Raw genomic sequence first — 16,835 nt, 5'->3', positions numbered from 1 at the left:
AACATGTTCCCCGTACAACACCTCTGGGTTGGCATGGATGGTCCTGTTCGACAGCAACCACATCCTCCGGCCATCCGACAGGAACTGACCCAGGCCGACGTATCTCTCGTGACGTCTTCAAACGCCTGACGTTTTCTGAGAGCCGGAGAGCTTTTTCGTTTCTTGCATAAAGATTCGGAATGGCAAAACACGCTCCACACCAATGTATGACAATAGTTATGACTTCAAATTTCCAATAGTCAACTTTCCCTTCATGTCGGGCAATATTCCAGCAGCTCCAGTCCTTGGTGTTTACATTTCACAACTTTTGAGGTACAATCGAGCACGCTCTTTCTACCAAGATTTCAAAAAGAGTCATACGACTCTTGCTTAGAAGTTATTTGATCAAGATTACAACATTCAAGATTATTGTGCTTTCAAAATGTTTTATGGTAGAGGATTTTTATGTGGAGGATATTCCCTATTTTTAATGTACGATGTGTTCCTGTGTTTTTTTCCAGGTGAACAGTTGACTTGGCTTTGCATGTTTTTGTGACGGGGCCGCCACAATTATTATTGTAGCAGGGGGTGGTCATACCCTCTATTGATGTGAAGTGTCAGTGAAGTTAAGCGATTTTAGATGTGTCCATTACATTGAAAACTTGTTTTTGCCTCTCCCCACCTTAATTTGGGCAACTGTCACGCCAATATCGGATGCCGTATGACTCATATAAATCGTCGATTTCGTTGAGATTTCGATCTTTACAATACTTGACCACATACATCTACCTTTTATCTTTTGTTGTTAACTAGAGTTATTTTAATTATGATAAAGCTTCTTTTTGTCGTCAGTTTATTAAAATTACAATGTATCTCATCAATAATGGCATTCTGTAAGCAAAACTAATCTTTGCACAATTTAAAAATAAACGTCCAAGGAAGAGGGCTAGGAGTCTGATTGTGCTTGTACACATTGTGATAGTGGTGACATTGGGGATGAGTGTCATGTTATATTTAGATGGTAAAAAATCTATTGTTGCGAAATAGATATTTACCTGATACTGCTTGGCCTTTTTAAATGTAGGAAGACCTTGTAAATATTTTACAGTCTAAGTAGCAAGGTAATATCCCAGCTTTTTACTTAAAACACGTGTTTTACATTTAACATTGTAGTTAATTTGAGTTATGTACCTTGCAAGAACTTAAATGTACGCTTTATACATTCACTTAATATGTATTGTTCACTGGAACTGGAAGCTGAAGTTATTGCATTGTATCTGTACTTTTGACCATATATCAGGCCTTAAAACTGTCTGCCTGTCCATTAAATTACTGTTTCCTGATTGGCTAATAATAGGATGGGCGGGGCTTTGGTTGCATTATTATATTATTGTGCTAATATTGTGCTATAATTGTGTTATTATTGCATTGTTCACTGATTTCGTATTGTTGTCGAGTGTTGTGTGTTTATAATTAAATAAACAGTCTGTGAAGTTATTATTGTTAACTTATTTATTTATAAGTTTTGACTTTAATATGTGTTTGCGTTTATGGAGGTAAACGTTTCAAAAGTTACTTATTTATTGGTTTACCCCAATACGAATGATACTGGGGATTCATAACACAGCTTATATAATTGTAAATGAAGTGGCAATTGATCCGTGGGTTAGATTATGTTTGATGTGGACATTATGATGTAATATAATACCGTCTGTGATATTATTTGAAAAAAAAAGGCGATAGCACGAAATGCCACACGAAACATATCTAAATCAATGATAATATATATTACATGAGAGTGAACATTTCCATGATGAATGAAAGTATTTTTATTTTAACAATATTTCGTTATTTCTTTAGCGGCAGCGAGAACTAAAGTCCGATTTTAATGAGATCGGTCTAAGACGTTTACCACTCTCATGAAACCCACGAGCACGGGTATGGTGCTGACAAACCTAGAAACACAATCGGGGTGAAACAGGATTTGATCCACGATCATAGGTTTCTGGCGTGTGAAAGGGACGCAACTCTTCACATGAACATTGCGAATGCCAATCACGACTGAACCACAATGGCCAGAAGATCTCGAGGCCCTCTATTAAATATATTATGGGGAAGGCTACCGGTAAAGGACCACGTGGTCGATCACCGTTAAGGAGGAATCAGCTAAGTGTATGTAAGTAAAACATTGAATGATTTATTTTTGTGTGCTATATGAGTGAAAAAAGACTTAATTGTTACGTATGGACTGTAATTATTATGATAAGGTCCATTAAACCCTTAAATTTGAAATTATTTAGAGGAATAAAAAAGATACCACATAGTCGGATGCACTTTTATGCAGCATTAATTGAGCCCAGGGACGCTGCAGAACACGCAGGGAAAGCAATACTTTACGTTCGCTTCACCGGGCCCCTCATTCCTCACAGCGTAACAGCGATCGCGATCTGTTTCATCAGGCCCAAAATATGCTCTGACCAAGCTTCCGGTAGAGGTTCATGGGATTTGAACTTGAATAATACAATATATTGACAGCAATGCGGCTAGAAAACAGTATTTTGTGTTTGTATGCCAAGAAAGGGACAAGTGTCGAAACTTGACTTGTATAGTCAGTTAACCCCATTACTTTCAAAATAGATCCAAAAGGGGAGATTAAATTAATTAATTCATTTCAGTCAATCTCTCTAAAATCCACTCATTTTGTCAGGCAATAGATATACTCAAGTCTTTGAAAGGCATTTAGAAGTGATACGCATAAGGAAGAGAATTTATGGATGCCTACTTCTTTATTATGAGGAACACAACGTTTCGTAGTATATGCTTCATCAGGTTAATGGACGCTATGAGGAAGGAAGCATATATATGTAAGAACAACACAAGTAATAAGATAACAAAAGGTGGAAACTTAACAAGGGAAGCCAACAGATTATTGGCGCTGATAGATGATTAGCAATGGACAATGGAAGCTAGCACTTTACAGTAATTAGCGCTGATAGTTATGGACAACTGGAAGGCAGTATTAAATTATCACTGATTGGTAATTGGCAATGGACACTGGGCAAACGGGAGGCCGGGGGTAATTAGCACTGATAGGTAAAAGAATAGAAATAACAATGGGCAAAAAGAAGCCAGCTAGATAATAGGCACCGACAAAGATCAAAGCAATAAGTCCCAAGCACTAGGCAGATAGGTTCCCTTGGTCACGGTCCGTGGCTGGCTGGTGTTTCCTGATGTCAATGGTTTCTTGTAGTGTCCTTTGTCGCCAGGTGTGGTTGTTGGTTGACAGGACTTTTGTGGCTTCCCACATGATGTTATGTTCTTGGTTCTTGAGGATGTGTTCTGAAAAAGCGGATTTCAGGTCTAGTTTGTTGACATGAGGGTCTAGGTCTGATCTTCTTTGAAACTGGTGTTGAGGGTTCTGAGGGTTTCTCCAATGTACTGGATGTATATACATCCTCGGGGGTTGGGACACATAACAGGAATATTGCTAAGTGCAACGTTAAACAACAAACAAACAAAACTTATGTTGTTAGTGTTTTCATCACCATTTTAAAAGTTTTATTTTTTAACATATAATTTGTTTTGTTTGTTTGTTGTTAAACGCCGCACTCAGAAATATTCCAGCTATATGGCGGCGGTCTGTAAATAATCGAGTCTGGACCAGACAATCCAGTGATTGACAACATGATCATCGATCCATGCAATTGGGAAACGATGACATGCATCAACCAAGTCAGCGAGCCTGACCACCCGATCCCGTTAGTCGTCTCTTACGACAAGCACAGTCGCCTTTAATGCCAAACATGGGTTGCTGAAGACCTCTTCTACCCCGGATCTTCTCGGGTCACTGAAAACTAGTAATCAGAATTGAGTTCATGTCAGTATCCAAAGTCAAGTGATATATGTTTTGTGAGAATAGAAAGTATTAAAGACGAGCTTGTTGCCTTGGGTTTTGTTTCCATCAAGTATATGTATGACTATTTCTGTTTGATTTTCTCCAAGCATCTACCATATCACATCTTTCAGTTTTGTCTATAACACAATCTCTAGCTATGGGGTGGTTCATATGCTTGTAGTTTCCTAAATACATGGAATGATGAAGGTTCCAATCACCACATAAGAACCTTTATTTAAAACAGGTTCCAATCACCACATAACACTACTGATTCATTTCCAAAGTCTTCTATATTCTTAAATAAAGCATCAATAAAAAGCGTTATCTTTATTAGGACCGTACACCTAGGACCGTAAACTTATCTACGGACCGCCTCCGTGGTCTAGTGGTAGAGCGTCCGCCCGGGGAGCGGAAGGTCCGGGGTTCGATCCCCGGCCACGTCATACCAAAAGACGTTAAAAGATGGTACTTGTTGTTACCCTGTCTGGCGCTCGGCATTAAGGGGCTAAAACAAGGACTGGCGGCTCGGAGTCAGTATACTGTGTCTGAGTAGGGTATTCATGTTAAAGTGCGGCATGGTATCTCAGTGGGCTAGCTCTAAAAACTGGCATCAGTCCGGACCAGTGCAAGCAGCCACACACACACACACGTGCGTTCACGTCGCTATAGAAGTGCAATAATCTTGGACGCGACGTTAAACCCCATTTCACCTCACTTCATATTGGTTCTATACCTATATCCACAATAATAATGTTTCCGTCTTCTTCCTTTTTCACTATATTTGTTTGTTTGTTTGTTATTTAACGCCGCACTCAGTAATATTCCAGCTATATTTCGGCGGTCTGTAAATAATCGAGTCTGGACCAGACAATCCAGTAATTGACATCATGAGCATCGTTCCACGCAATTGGGATTGAAGTTCAAAAGTGTTATCAAGCAATATGGCCACTCGACATGCATTAGATTTAATGGAGCTGTTATACACTGGGGCCCCGCATAATATTTTCATCTTTCTTTTTATATCTTGTAGACAGATTACTGATGATTTCTTTTTACGCCAAATATTATTTCCTTTTTCTAATGTTTGTCTGCCAAGTTTTCATACAGTTTATAGAAACAATTTATATTTTGTCAACCATTGTCTATAAAGAGAATACTGGATGTCCCAACATTTTGAATAAGAAGTGATGAAATTATATAATTAATGGAATGGTTTTTGTATTCAGGTAAAAATAAATAAAACATGGGGGATAAAAATAAATTAATCAGTTTTGTGGCATTTGCCTCAATCCATCACCCATAAATCCTAGTATGTTCATAGTTCACTTCTGATGCTGAAGCCGAAGTGTGTTAAATTTATTATATGAAACAGACTTAGTGGTTACCTCATTTTGAAAGACATTTTAGATTGAATGTTTACTATACCATAGTTTTTGACATAGGTTACATTCAAAGTGTTATGATAAATATTATGGGATAAAATTTGCCATTTCTATGTGATGATATATATGTTGGCGAGATAACCCCCCTTTTTATTTCGAAAAACATCTTTATTTCTGTATAAATTACCACCAAAGACAAAAAATAGATCTTAGTTGTGACCTTTAACATAATTGAACTAGTTTTTATGTTGATGTATACATGACCATTTTATTAATTCGGTTTGAATTAATATAATTTGAAATCCTGCTGCAATATGTTTAATTTAAACAAAACAAAAATAAACTTAACAGTCCATTCGTTGTTATAAAAATATATTATCAAATTCCGATGGAGAATCTATTCGTTATGTATAGCACCACGGACTTGTATATATGTCCGTGATAGCACATGATATATATGTTGGCGAAATAACCCGAGTACTCCCGAGCAGACCCGATGGCCAGACGAGTAACACTGTTTACATTACTGGCAAGGGAGTCTATATACGAAAAGGCAGTATTTGTTCACCTCGTGTATTGACTCCCTCTTAGGGAGACAAGTTGAATGAACGTATTACTTCACATATATAAATATCGAATATCGGCCGGTCTTTCGCTGATCTATGTCAGAGACCATATGGTCTCTGTCTATGTCAACTTGAATTAGTACATAAAATATATGTCCTAGTATCGGCACATGACCAAGCTTTCGGAGACCCTCACGTTATCTCTCGCTAAACAAAATTGTCACCTCTTGAAGAATATGTGACACAGGGGTGCGGTTGATCGTAGGTGAGTTAGTGGGGCCAGTCACGTCATACGGTGTGCGTACGTGTGTTGTGCGTGGACTTAGGCTGATGCTAGTATCTTGATGGGTTTAAGGAGCTGTCACAATGTCCCAACAGCCGATTCGGTATTTTGAGGAAAAAGACCACGCCGAAGCTTATGCTAAATACCGAATACCGTTCACCGCTGCAGTCGTGGATTGTATAGTGCGGTATGTTCAAGATGGCGGTTGCGAGTTAAACATGGCGGTGGATATTGGCTGCGGTACAGGCCATCAGAGCACCATCCTACTGGCCCGTGTCTTCAAACACGTCATCGGTGTCGACGTCAGCAGGGAACAAATACGACAGACACCACATTTGAGCAACGCGGACTTCCGAGTCGCTCGAGGAGAAGATATGCATTCCTTGAATCTTCTTCAGTGGATGTTGTTTCCGTAGCAACGGCTATACACTGGCTTGATCTCACTGATTTCTACAAGGAAGTAGATTGGGTACTGAGGCCCAGAGGGTGTTTGGCGGTTTAGTGGATGCACAGGCAGAAACTGGACAATACGGAAGCCCATGGAGCCATTGAGGAGGTGAGAGTAAAAGTGGGCTAGCTCCCGTTCGCAAATTGTGAGTTGTTTCAATCGAGCAGGCCTAAGTTAGGTGCCAGTTTCCAGCAGCTCAATCTCATTACAATCAGATCTTAGTTCTCGCAACCGCTGAAGAATGATACGAGGACATCCCATTACGGCGCGCGCCAGGACGACCTTTCATCCAACCAATCAAAGCGTCGCTTACCAGACCAGGATTTGTTTGTTTGTTGTTTAACGCCGCACCCAAAGAAATAAAGTTTGTGGTGTAGATTTGATAGATAATAGTTTGATTGACGCATATGCGTTGTTACTGCCCTTACTCACATCGCTATTCAATCTTGTATTCGCCACGGGTGTAATTCCTAATGCATGGTCAACTGGTATTATTAAGCCTATATACAAGAGTGAGTGAATATGGTTTTACGCCACTTTTAGCAATATTCCAGCAATATCACGGCGGGGGACACCAGTAATGGGCCCTATATACAAGAGAAAAGGTGACCCGCTAGACCCTGCTTCTTATCGACCGATCACAATACTGAGTTGTCTTGGTAATCGATTTACTGGTATTTTAAACACTAGATTAAATGTGAATAACATATTATCGCCAGCCCAACCTGGATTTCGTAAGGGATTTTCTATAACTGACAATATTTTTGTTTTGAATATGCTAATAAATATACTAAAAAATAATAAAGAAAAATACATTGTGTATTCATTGATTTTTAAAAAGCTTTTCATAATGTCTGGGTAAATTTGAAACATTAGTTAAAAACGTGTATAGTGACATTAAGTCATGTGTTCAAATAGGCAAACACACTTCTAGCCTCTTCTCAGGTTACTCTGGAGTGCGCCAGGGAGAAAATGTATCTCCCTTACTATTTTCAATATTTATTAACGACCTAGAACCGTGGTTGAGAGAAAACTGTTGCCAAGGTGTCAAGTTAACGCTGTCAGATGAAACATTTACTCTCTGTGTACAGCTCCTGTTACTGCTGTACGCTGATGACATAGTTCTATTTGGTACCGATCCTGGATCTCTGCAAAGTTTTTTAAACTCACTCTTATTATGCTGTCGAAAATGGAAACTAACGGTTAACATATCTAAAAGTAAAGATGTTGTTTTTGGCAGTGGTACTACAAAGAGAAAACTCGCCCCCTTCATTTTCGACAATAAAGAATTAGAAACTTCTGTGATTATTTAGGCATACAATTCAATAAATAGGAAATTTGAACTTGCCATCAAAACTTCAATTGAGGATGCCACAAAATGTATGTACTGTCACCTGAAGAAATCCCGAAATATCAGTCTCCCACTCAATTGTATTATTAAAGCATTGTGATGTTATGTTGTTACCAATCTTACTCTACGGTGCCGAAGTGTGAGGATTTGAATGTTTGAATATGGTTGAAAAAAAATCATTTAAAATATCCTTAAATTAGCGACTGGTTTAAAATGATTAACTCCTTCTTTAATGGTCTATGGCGAATTAGGCAGGACCTTAATATTAAAGTAGCTAAGAGAATTATAGGTTTTTGGCATAGACATATTATACGATCTCTACAAAATAAGTTTTCGACTCTAATATATCAATTCATAAGGATGGATGCCAACGTAAACTCCAATATTCACCCTGCGTTATGTTATTTAGAATGTTTATTAAGCTCCTGTGGCTTGACCCAAGTATATAATATGCCATGTAATTTCAACACCAAGTGGCTAGTCTCGTCGGAAAGGATGCTGACCGATCATTTTCTACAAACCTGGAGAAGTTCAATATTGTCGAGTTCAAAAGGTTTCTATTTTAACATCTTAAAGAAATGCCATTATTTGAAAACTATCTCTATCTACCTAAATCTGTTTATTACCCGCTCTTAAAATTTCGCACTAATAACCTGGAATAATGTAACTCCCCAGCAATAGCAAATGAATTCCATTATACTGAAGCGCAAAAGAAACGTCACCATGGATAGATATATGAGAAACCCTATTTGTCCAAACACTGTAAACATACTTTGAGACATATTAAAAAGATGAAACATGGCAAAGGCAGGGTCACTGCATGGTTCTTATGCCATTCTGCTGGAGGAAGACTCTTGTTGCTCTCGCAGTTTTGGCATGGGCGTTATCATGGTGAAACCCGTGGTTGCGGCGACGTGCCAAATGAGGTATGGCGTGTCGTCTCAAGACTTGATCAATGTACCGAGCTTCTGTGATACCATTGCCTCTCCTTGGACCGGTGTTCTGGAAGACCACAGTCCCGTCCCTCTGTGCAAGACCAATTCCACCCCACACCATGATGCTCGGACCACCCCACGAGTCTCTCTCAACAACACAAGCATCCGAATAAAGTTCCCCACGGCGTGGCCATGCCATCTGCTGTTGAGATACAGTAGCGGCTCTCGTCTGAGAAGAGGTGGCGCCAATGCTGGTGCTGCGTTGCCCACTGAAGACGGTCCCGGCGATGACGTGGTGTCAGAATGGGTCCTCGGTGTGGCCTTTGACAGTGGAGGTGTCTGCTCGTCAATCGTCGACGCACGGTGTCCGTACTAATGTGTCGCTGGTGTGTCCCCATGGTCTGTCGAGCAGTTTCGGATTTTTATAGGGCAATAAATGGAGGAACGCATGTGCATTTCAATTTGCACGGAGTGAGTGAGTTTCGTTTTACGCCGCTGTTAGCAATATTCCAGCAATTTCACTGCTGGGGACACCAGAAGTGGACTTCACACATTATACCCATGTCGGGAATCGAACCCGGGTCTTCGGCGTGACGAGCGAACTCTTTAACCACTGGGCTACTCGACCGCCCCCAATTTGCACGGAACTCTCGTGCATCCGGTGACCATGGCCGTTGCCGTGATGCGTTTGGGCGATCGATTTTATTGTCATCTGCTTTGTTTTTTTTATCATCAAATTGCATTTCCCCGGATAAGGTCATGTTAAATTTCAGAAACTTTGACAAAAATTACCCAGATATTTAAATGACAACTGTTCATGCAATGTTACTTGGGGTGACGTTTTTTTGCGGTTCAGTATTTATTTCGATGTCAAGCTTTTGATAACAAAAGACTTTCACTTATTCCTAGAATATATTTAACTTGGTCAAATGTGTTTTCATTAAAAAGCTAAAACGTCTATCAAAATATGTATTATACGTATTTACCACCTTGAAAGGTAAATCTATATGCATGCAGCCTTCTTGATGTACATATTATATTTATCTCTGTACTTTATGTATGCTCTTGTACCACCGTCGGTGGTCCATGGAGAAATACAAAAATCAATATCTAAGCAATATTCCAGCTATATGACGGCGGTCTGTAAATAATCGAGTCTGAACCAGACAATCAAGTGACTGAACCTATGAGTATCGATCCACGCAATTGGGATACGATGACATGCATCAACCAAGTCAGCGAGCCTGACCATCCAATCCCGTTAGTCGCCTCTTACGACAAGCAAAGTCGCATTTTACGGCAAGCATGGGTTGTTAAAGACCTATTCTACCAGACCAGGAAAGTGACAGTCTGAAAGTGTTTAATGATCGTGCAGAAAGTTACGGGCTGTACGAATGATTCAGACAAAATTGTCTTCTATTTCTCGCGTCAATGGGATACATATTCGAACCGAAGAGACTTTGCATAGCCCTCGGGATGTACTGAAATACATTCCCGCTCATCCATAAGATATTCCGGAATATAGATATTTTCGGAATCGAAACTTTGTCAAAAAAAATAAAATAAAAAAACTCAAAGCGTTATCTGGAATGGAAGTCGCCACTTTGAAACTAGTGACGTATAGGCCATGAAAGCAGCTTTTGGATTGGCTAATATCGTATGTTAAGTCATTTGATTGGTCGGTCAAAATTCGCGAAAGGTCGTTTTGACGTGACCTGTGATGAGATGTCCTCAGATCTCGTTTAGCGATAGCGAGAACTAAAATACGAATTTAATGAGATTTCTAACAACTCGTATTATTGTCCACATTTTATTTCATTCGTGAAAGCATGTCAAAATGATATCCGTCTCATTTTATTGTGAGTTTGTAAACAAACGGCGACTCCGTGTGTTTGTGCAGTGGACATCGTCAGGCCCAAAGTGTACACAAATGTTAATTTTAAATAAAAAAAACCATTGACTGAAAAAATCTACTTTAATGACACAAACACATTCTCAGTAAAAACCTGACTACTTACCTTTTTGCACAGCATTAAAAACGCCCACATTGCAGATGGTCAGGTTCGCTGACTTGGTTGATGCATGTCATCGATCCCAATTGCGTGGATCAATGCTCATGATGTCATTCACTGGATTGTCTGGTCCAGACTCGGATTATACACAGACCGCCGTCATACAGCTGGAATACTGCTGGGTGTGGTGCTAAACAACAAACAACCAGACAGACAGTGACATGCTTCACGTGCTTTACAATGAGAACCTCACGGAAGACACCAAATCAAACTTTTGGTACTATTCTGCATGCAGAAAGGAAATATCAAATAGCTAGATATGCGTTGCCAAGAATTACATGAAACACCGTTTGCAAACAGTGTAGTGAATATTTTAACTGCTAATTCGTTACAAATAATGCAGGTGCCGGTGAAACTGTCGAGTTTCATTATTTGTAATGAATGTCCATTTGTGCGCCCGTTATCCTACTTAAAACACATCATCAATGTTACAAGATACAGCCTCATCAAATTTAAAATATAGCCTGAAAGTTAAAATAAATGAATAAATAAAAGAAAATAAATACAACACAAATATGCCGTACGGAAATTTCATGTAGTGCTTTCGTAAAATACATGAGAATCTTCTTGCTTTAGTCACGATATGACTGAAATATTGCCGATGTGACTTGAAATAATAACTCACTCACTAACTTCTTGCTTTGACTTCTGTGCGTGGTGCATCTGATCCAGCCCGTACATTCGTTCTGCACGTGTATTCAGTGCGGTTTGAACGTTTTGGCCACAGCATTCGTGATGCTTGGAATAAATGCATTCCAGAATATAGGTCAGCTAAATGTCAGTTCGTTACAGATTCTACAGTTGAAACAATAGAGTGACGAAGTAACTGTATTTCAAAGGTACAATGGTCGTTGGCAACACATTATCGTAACCCATGAATTCTCAATCTCAATAAAGATCTGGGGGAATCCCAATACGGATCACGTCAGAACGACCTTTCGCGAACCTTGACCGACCACTGAAACGACTCACTTCCACTTCGCTTGAAAAAAAAGGTTGACAGAGTTCTCGATTCAAATTTTGAAAAATGAACAAACGAACATTCCGGAATGTCTAATATATGGTTGCAATTGAGAGCTTCCCACGTACTGTGCAACGCCTCCTCCGTTCAAATGTTTATCCCACAGAAGCGAGAAAGTGGCAATAATTTTGACGGAATCAGTCGTACGGGCCTATACTGTCGTTCGGAATATCCCGTGTTAACGTTTTCGAGGTTGCATGATAAGAAAACACATTCTGACTGTCACTTTCGTCATCTGGGAAGCGACGCTTTGATTGGTCGGATGAAAGGTAGTTTTGACGTGACCCGTAATGGGATGTCCTCAGAATTTTGTTTAGCGATGGTGAGAACTAAGATATGATTTTAATGAGATTGACGAATTCTCTGATGTGCTTGAGTCTTGTCTAGTTCCACGCATCGACGTCAGAATACCGCCCAGACCGAGTGAAAATGATCTGGGACAAGAAGGAGATCCCCGAGTGCCCGTATGGAACATGGCTGCAGTGAGTAGATCCGTATCCCACTGACTTATAAACTTGGCGGCAAAAGAAAGTATAGGTTGGCAATATGTAATTTTCCTAAAAACAGCGATAACTGGTGGAAAGTAGGTTTCACGCCTATGGCATAAACTGCACGTGCATGTTAGCTGTATAAATGCGTTTGTCTGCAGGGTATAACCACACGTGATGAAAGCATACAAAAGAAATGCCACGACTGTCACAGGAGCAGAGAGAGAGAGCCATCGGTATGGCCCAAATGGGGACAACACAGGTCCAGATTGCCAGAAAGTTTGGTTGTACTCCAGTGACAATAGCCAGGCTGATTCAACGGTACAGGCAGGCAGGGAGGACACAGGACAGGCCTAGAACCCGAGTGACAACACCACTGGAAGACGGTCAGATACGGCTCATTCACCTGCGAAACAGATTCGTAACGGCGACGGCAGCAACAACGTTGGGACATCCCATTACCCAACGTACAGTACTACGAAGACTTCGTGCTGCTGGAATCCGAGCGTATCGTCCTTTCCGAGGAGTGATACTGACTGCTCAACATCGACGCCAGAGACTGTGATGGGCGAGGCAGGTTCGACGCTGGAAAGTGAGAAATTGGCGTCGAGTACTGTTTACTGATGAAAGTCGGTTTAACTTGTTTCGAAATGACGGCAGAGGACGAGTTTATCGACGCAGAGGGGAACGTTTGGCTCCGGCGTGTATTCGAGAGTTCCATCCATTCGGCGGGGGAACTGTCATGGTGTGGGGCGGTTTTTGTGAAGATCATAAGACTGATTTGGTGATTATACAGGGAAACCTGAACGCTGTGAAGTACAGAGACCAAGTGTTGCAGCCAGTTGTGCTTCCGTTCTTACAAGACCAACAGCAGGGGACATTGTTTCAACACGACAATGCCAGGCCCCATACTGCAAGACTGACTCCGAAGTTTCTAAACCAGCAGAACGTTGACGTTTTGCCCTGGCCTGCCCACTCACCCGATATGAATCCTATTGAACATCTGTGGGACCATCTTGACAGACAGATTAGAGCACGCCATCAGCCTCCCGTCAACATACAAGAATTGCAGCAGGCCCTGAGAGACGAGTGGCAACGGATTCCAGTCCACGTCATCAGAAGACTGACGTCATCGATGAGGCGGCGTATCACAGCATGCATTGAGGCAGCTGGAGGTCATACACGCAATTGAAGGCAACTGTGTCGACAATGAACTTCTGGTGTGTCTGACAACTTTTGAAAATAAAATTTCTTACCCCACCATTGTTTACCTTGAGCTGACATTACCTGTGATTGCACAATTTCATACAAACTGTGGTTGATCATTCATTTGTTACCCCTCCCTAGATTATATTATAATTCACAACAAACACTCTTCTTGTTATTTTTTTATCCATAATGGAACTCGATCTATACTTTCTTTTGCCTCCCAGTTCATTTCCCGCCTCAGCCCCATTTAGCCTGATGTATGAGCCCTACCAATTCATTGTTTAGGACTTATTATTCGTAAACACCCGTGAAGATCCGGGTTACGATATGTCTTCAGCAACCCACACTTGTTATAAAAGGCAACTATGCTTCTCGTAAGAGGCGACTAACGGGATTGGGTGGTCATGCTCACTGACTTGGTTGATGCATGTCATCGTATCCGAATTGCCTGGATCGATGCTCATGAGTTCAATCACTGGAATGTCTGGTCCATACTCGATTATTTACAGACCGCCGTCATGTAACTGGAATATTGCTGAGTGCGGCGTTAAAAAAACCCAAACTTAAACACAATGGAAACATAAGGGTGATGTTTTTACCACAGTAAGAATAGAGGTAGTGATATTAAATTCTCATTTATAATAACTACTCTCCTCTTTCTATCGCTTCAGAGCGTATACGCCATCACTACGGTTGTTATAAATTCTTATAACATGGCAACGTTTCGCTTTTTCCGACGCTTATCTGCAAAGAAATTCACCCTCTCTTCAATATATAAACCTTTTAGTCTTGGGTTAAATACATACAACATGTCGGTTGGTCAGGCTCGCTGACTTGGTTGATGCATGTCATCGTATACCCACTGCGTTGATAGGATAGATGCTCATGATGTCAATCACGTGATTGTCTGGTCCAGACTCGATTATTTGCAGACCGCTGTCATATACCTGGAATATTGCTGAATGTGGCGTTAAACAACAAACAAACAAACAAACAAACAAACAACAGCCATCATGGGTTAGGGGCAAACACCTCGATCATAAAAAGTTACGAATTGTTCACTCGTGAAACAGTGATAGAATTTCCTCGAAACGAGTGAATGATTAATACACTTATGAGTAACGATTGGTATGTGTTCTGAAAGCCATCCATACAAAACATAATCCTCTTTCTTAACCCCTATTTTACAGTGGGACTTTGTGGTAGCCTCGTGGTTAAAACCCTTCGCTCGACAGTGTTCCATTCACTATGTGAAGCCCAATTCTGCTGTAACATTGATGGAACATTGCAAAAAGCGACATAAAACGATATTCATTAACTCACTCACTTTTTTGTCAGTGACACCAGTGTTGTCGTAACCAAGTCTTGGACAGTGGAGGACTTCATCAAACTCACCTCCACAATGTCCTTCTGGCAGAAGTATCTGAAGGCGAACCCAGACTCTACAAAACTGAAAGATTTTGGAGAAAAGTATGTATTTTTATCCGTTGAAACTTACGAATGCTTCAAGCAAATATGTATTTCGCATTCGGACAGTTAATTCATTACATTAATATTAATACCGTAAAACCTTGTTGTATCCAAGCATCGATATTTTCAGAGGCGAATTGAACTGATGAAAGTCATTAAACCCCTGATGGAGGTAAAAGATGAATGTCCTTCTACAGTAAACTACGGATGTAACGAACTCGAAGGGAGCCCTAATTCTAGTTCCTTATAACCGTCAGTTCATTATAAGCGTGTTCGTTATAAACGTAGTTTACTGTAATTCACGACAGATCAGTATGGGGCATGGGGTAAACGATGAAAGGTGTTTTGGAAGCACCGATTATATTCCTTTTACGTACAAGATACATGTATATTAGTTAAAATAGTTTAGAATTGTTATTGTTATGTGTACTGCAGACTGAGCAGTCGACTTCGCAGTGGCACAGAGGAAACACGAGGAACATCCACTGCAATGGAAGCGAAATATCTCGTCAATATTCTGCTATGCAGGAAACCAAATCTTTGACTCCTCACACGACATTGTGTTTTGTGCGCAATGAGCCACTTTTAAAGTTGCATTTCTTGTCAAGGGTTAGTTATACTGTTGGCTTGTGACATACGTATCTGAAATAAAAGTCAAAACCTCTGTCTTCTGATCCTTTTTGTTTGATTCACCTTTTGTTTCAATATTTGTTTTATCACCTTTTATACCGTATTAACGTGTTAGGTTCATCGATTGGGTGCCAAGAATGACTGACTGGCCAGGATAGGACATCAGTTGGATTCGAATCCCAAATGTGGCTCAATTTTTGTCGTTGTTATAACACCATACCAGTGCTCGTGGGTGAAAAATGTCTCTAACGTGACACGTCAAAATGTAACTGAAAAATATTTCAAGGCACCTTCGACTATCCGGATATACAAATCGTCGTTTTCGAGGGGTGACGCAGGTAAATCGTGAAAAACATGGCGTCTTCAAATTCTAAGAGTGCAATTAAATTGCATCTTGAATTAACCACTTTATACCCTCATTGACTTTTACATGTCATGTATTGCAGGTGTATGGTCTAAACCACTGGTTGTATTCAGGCGTGTGTTTTTGGTAACTGTTTTATAACCTTTAATCTTTAAATAACCTTTAATCTTGAACCGTTCATAGTCGTTCTCTTTTCAAGTTTCATAAAACACATCAAATCACTGTGACATAAGCACAAACAACATGTTACTCACATTGTCAACATACTCACACCTGCTGACGCATGTTAGCATATATAGTAGAGAAAATACTACACTCATTCTCATCAGATACCATTTTTACGAAACGAGTGGATTTTCTATGGCATCTGACGGAGCGAAAGCGAGGTCTCATACCATAGAAAGTTCACGAGTTTCGTACAGATGGTATCTAACGAGAATGAGTGTTGTATTTTAATTATTACTCACGTTAAATATATATTTAGTTGTATATATCAAAACAGATAAAAATTACGAGATTAATAAACATTCCAGGTGTAGGAATACATACTGTGGCGTTAATTTATGTACACAATTTGACACCTTACAAAGTCAGAAGTCAATGAACGGAGAGTTGGATCAAAACAATGTTCATAGGGCCTGTCAATCAAGGCGATAGACGAGAAGAACTGCAACTGCAACGAACCGGAACAAATATGTCCGGGAGAAGGCGGCTGTTTCAAATGACACGGTCAGTTACCGCC

The 16,835-nt window shown here is 40.2% G+C and overlaps 1 pseudogene; it reads left to right on the top strand.

Annotated features, from left to right (window-relative positions):
- The first annotated feature begins 6,188 nt into the window (after positions 1–6,188).
- LOC139478374 (putative methyltransferase DDB_G0268948) lies at positions 6,189–15,643 on the top strand (annotated as a pseudogene).
- Positions 15,644–16,835: the final 1,192 nt, after the last annotated feature.

The sequence above is a fragment of the Haliotis cracherodii genome, unplaced genomic scaffold (assembly GCF_022045235.1).
Source record: "Haliotis cracherodii isolate W230 unplaced genomic scaffold, xgHalCrac1.p SCAF_4, whole genome shotgun sequence".
Taxonomy (NCBI): domain Eukaryota; kingdom Metazoa; phylum Mollusca; class Gastropoda; order Lepetellida; family Haliotidae; genus Haliotis; species Haliotis cracherodii.
Note: the sequence above shows the minus strand (reverse complement) of the source record. Positions and strands in the feature narration are given on the sequence as shown.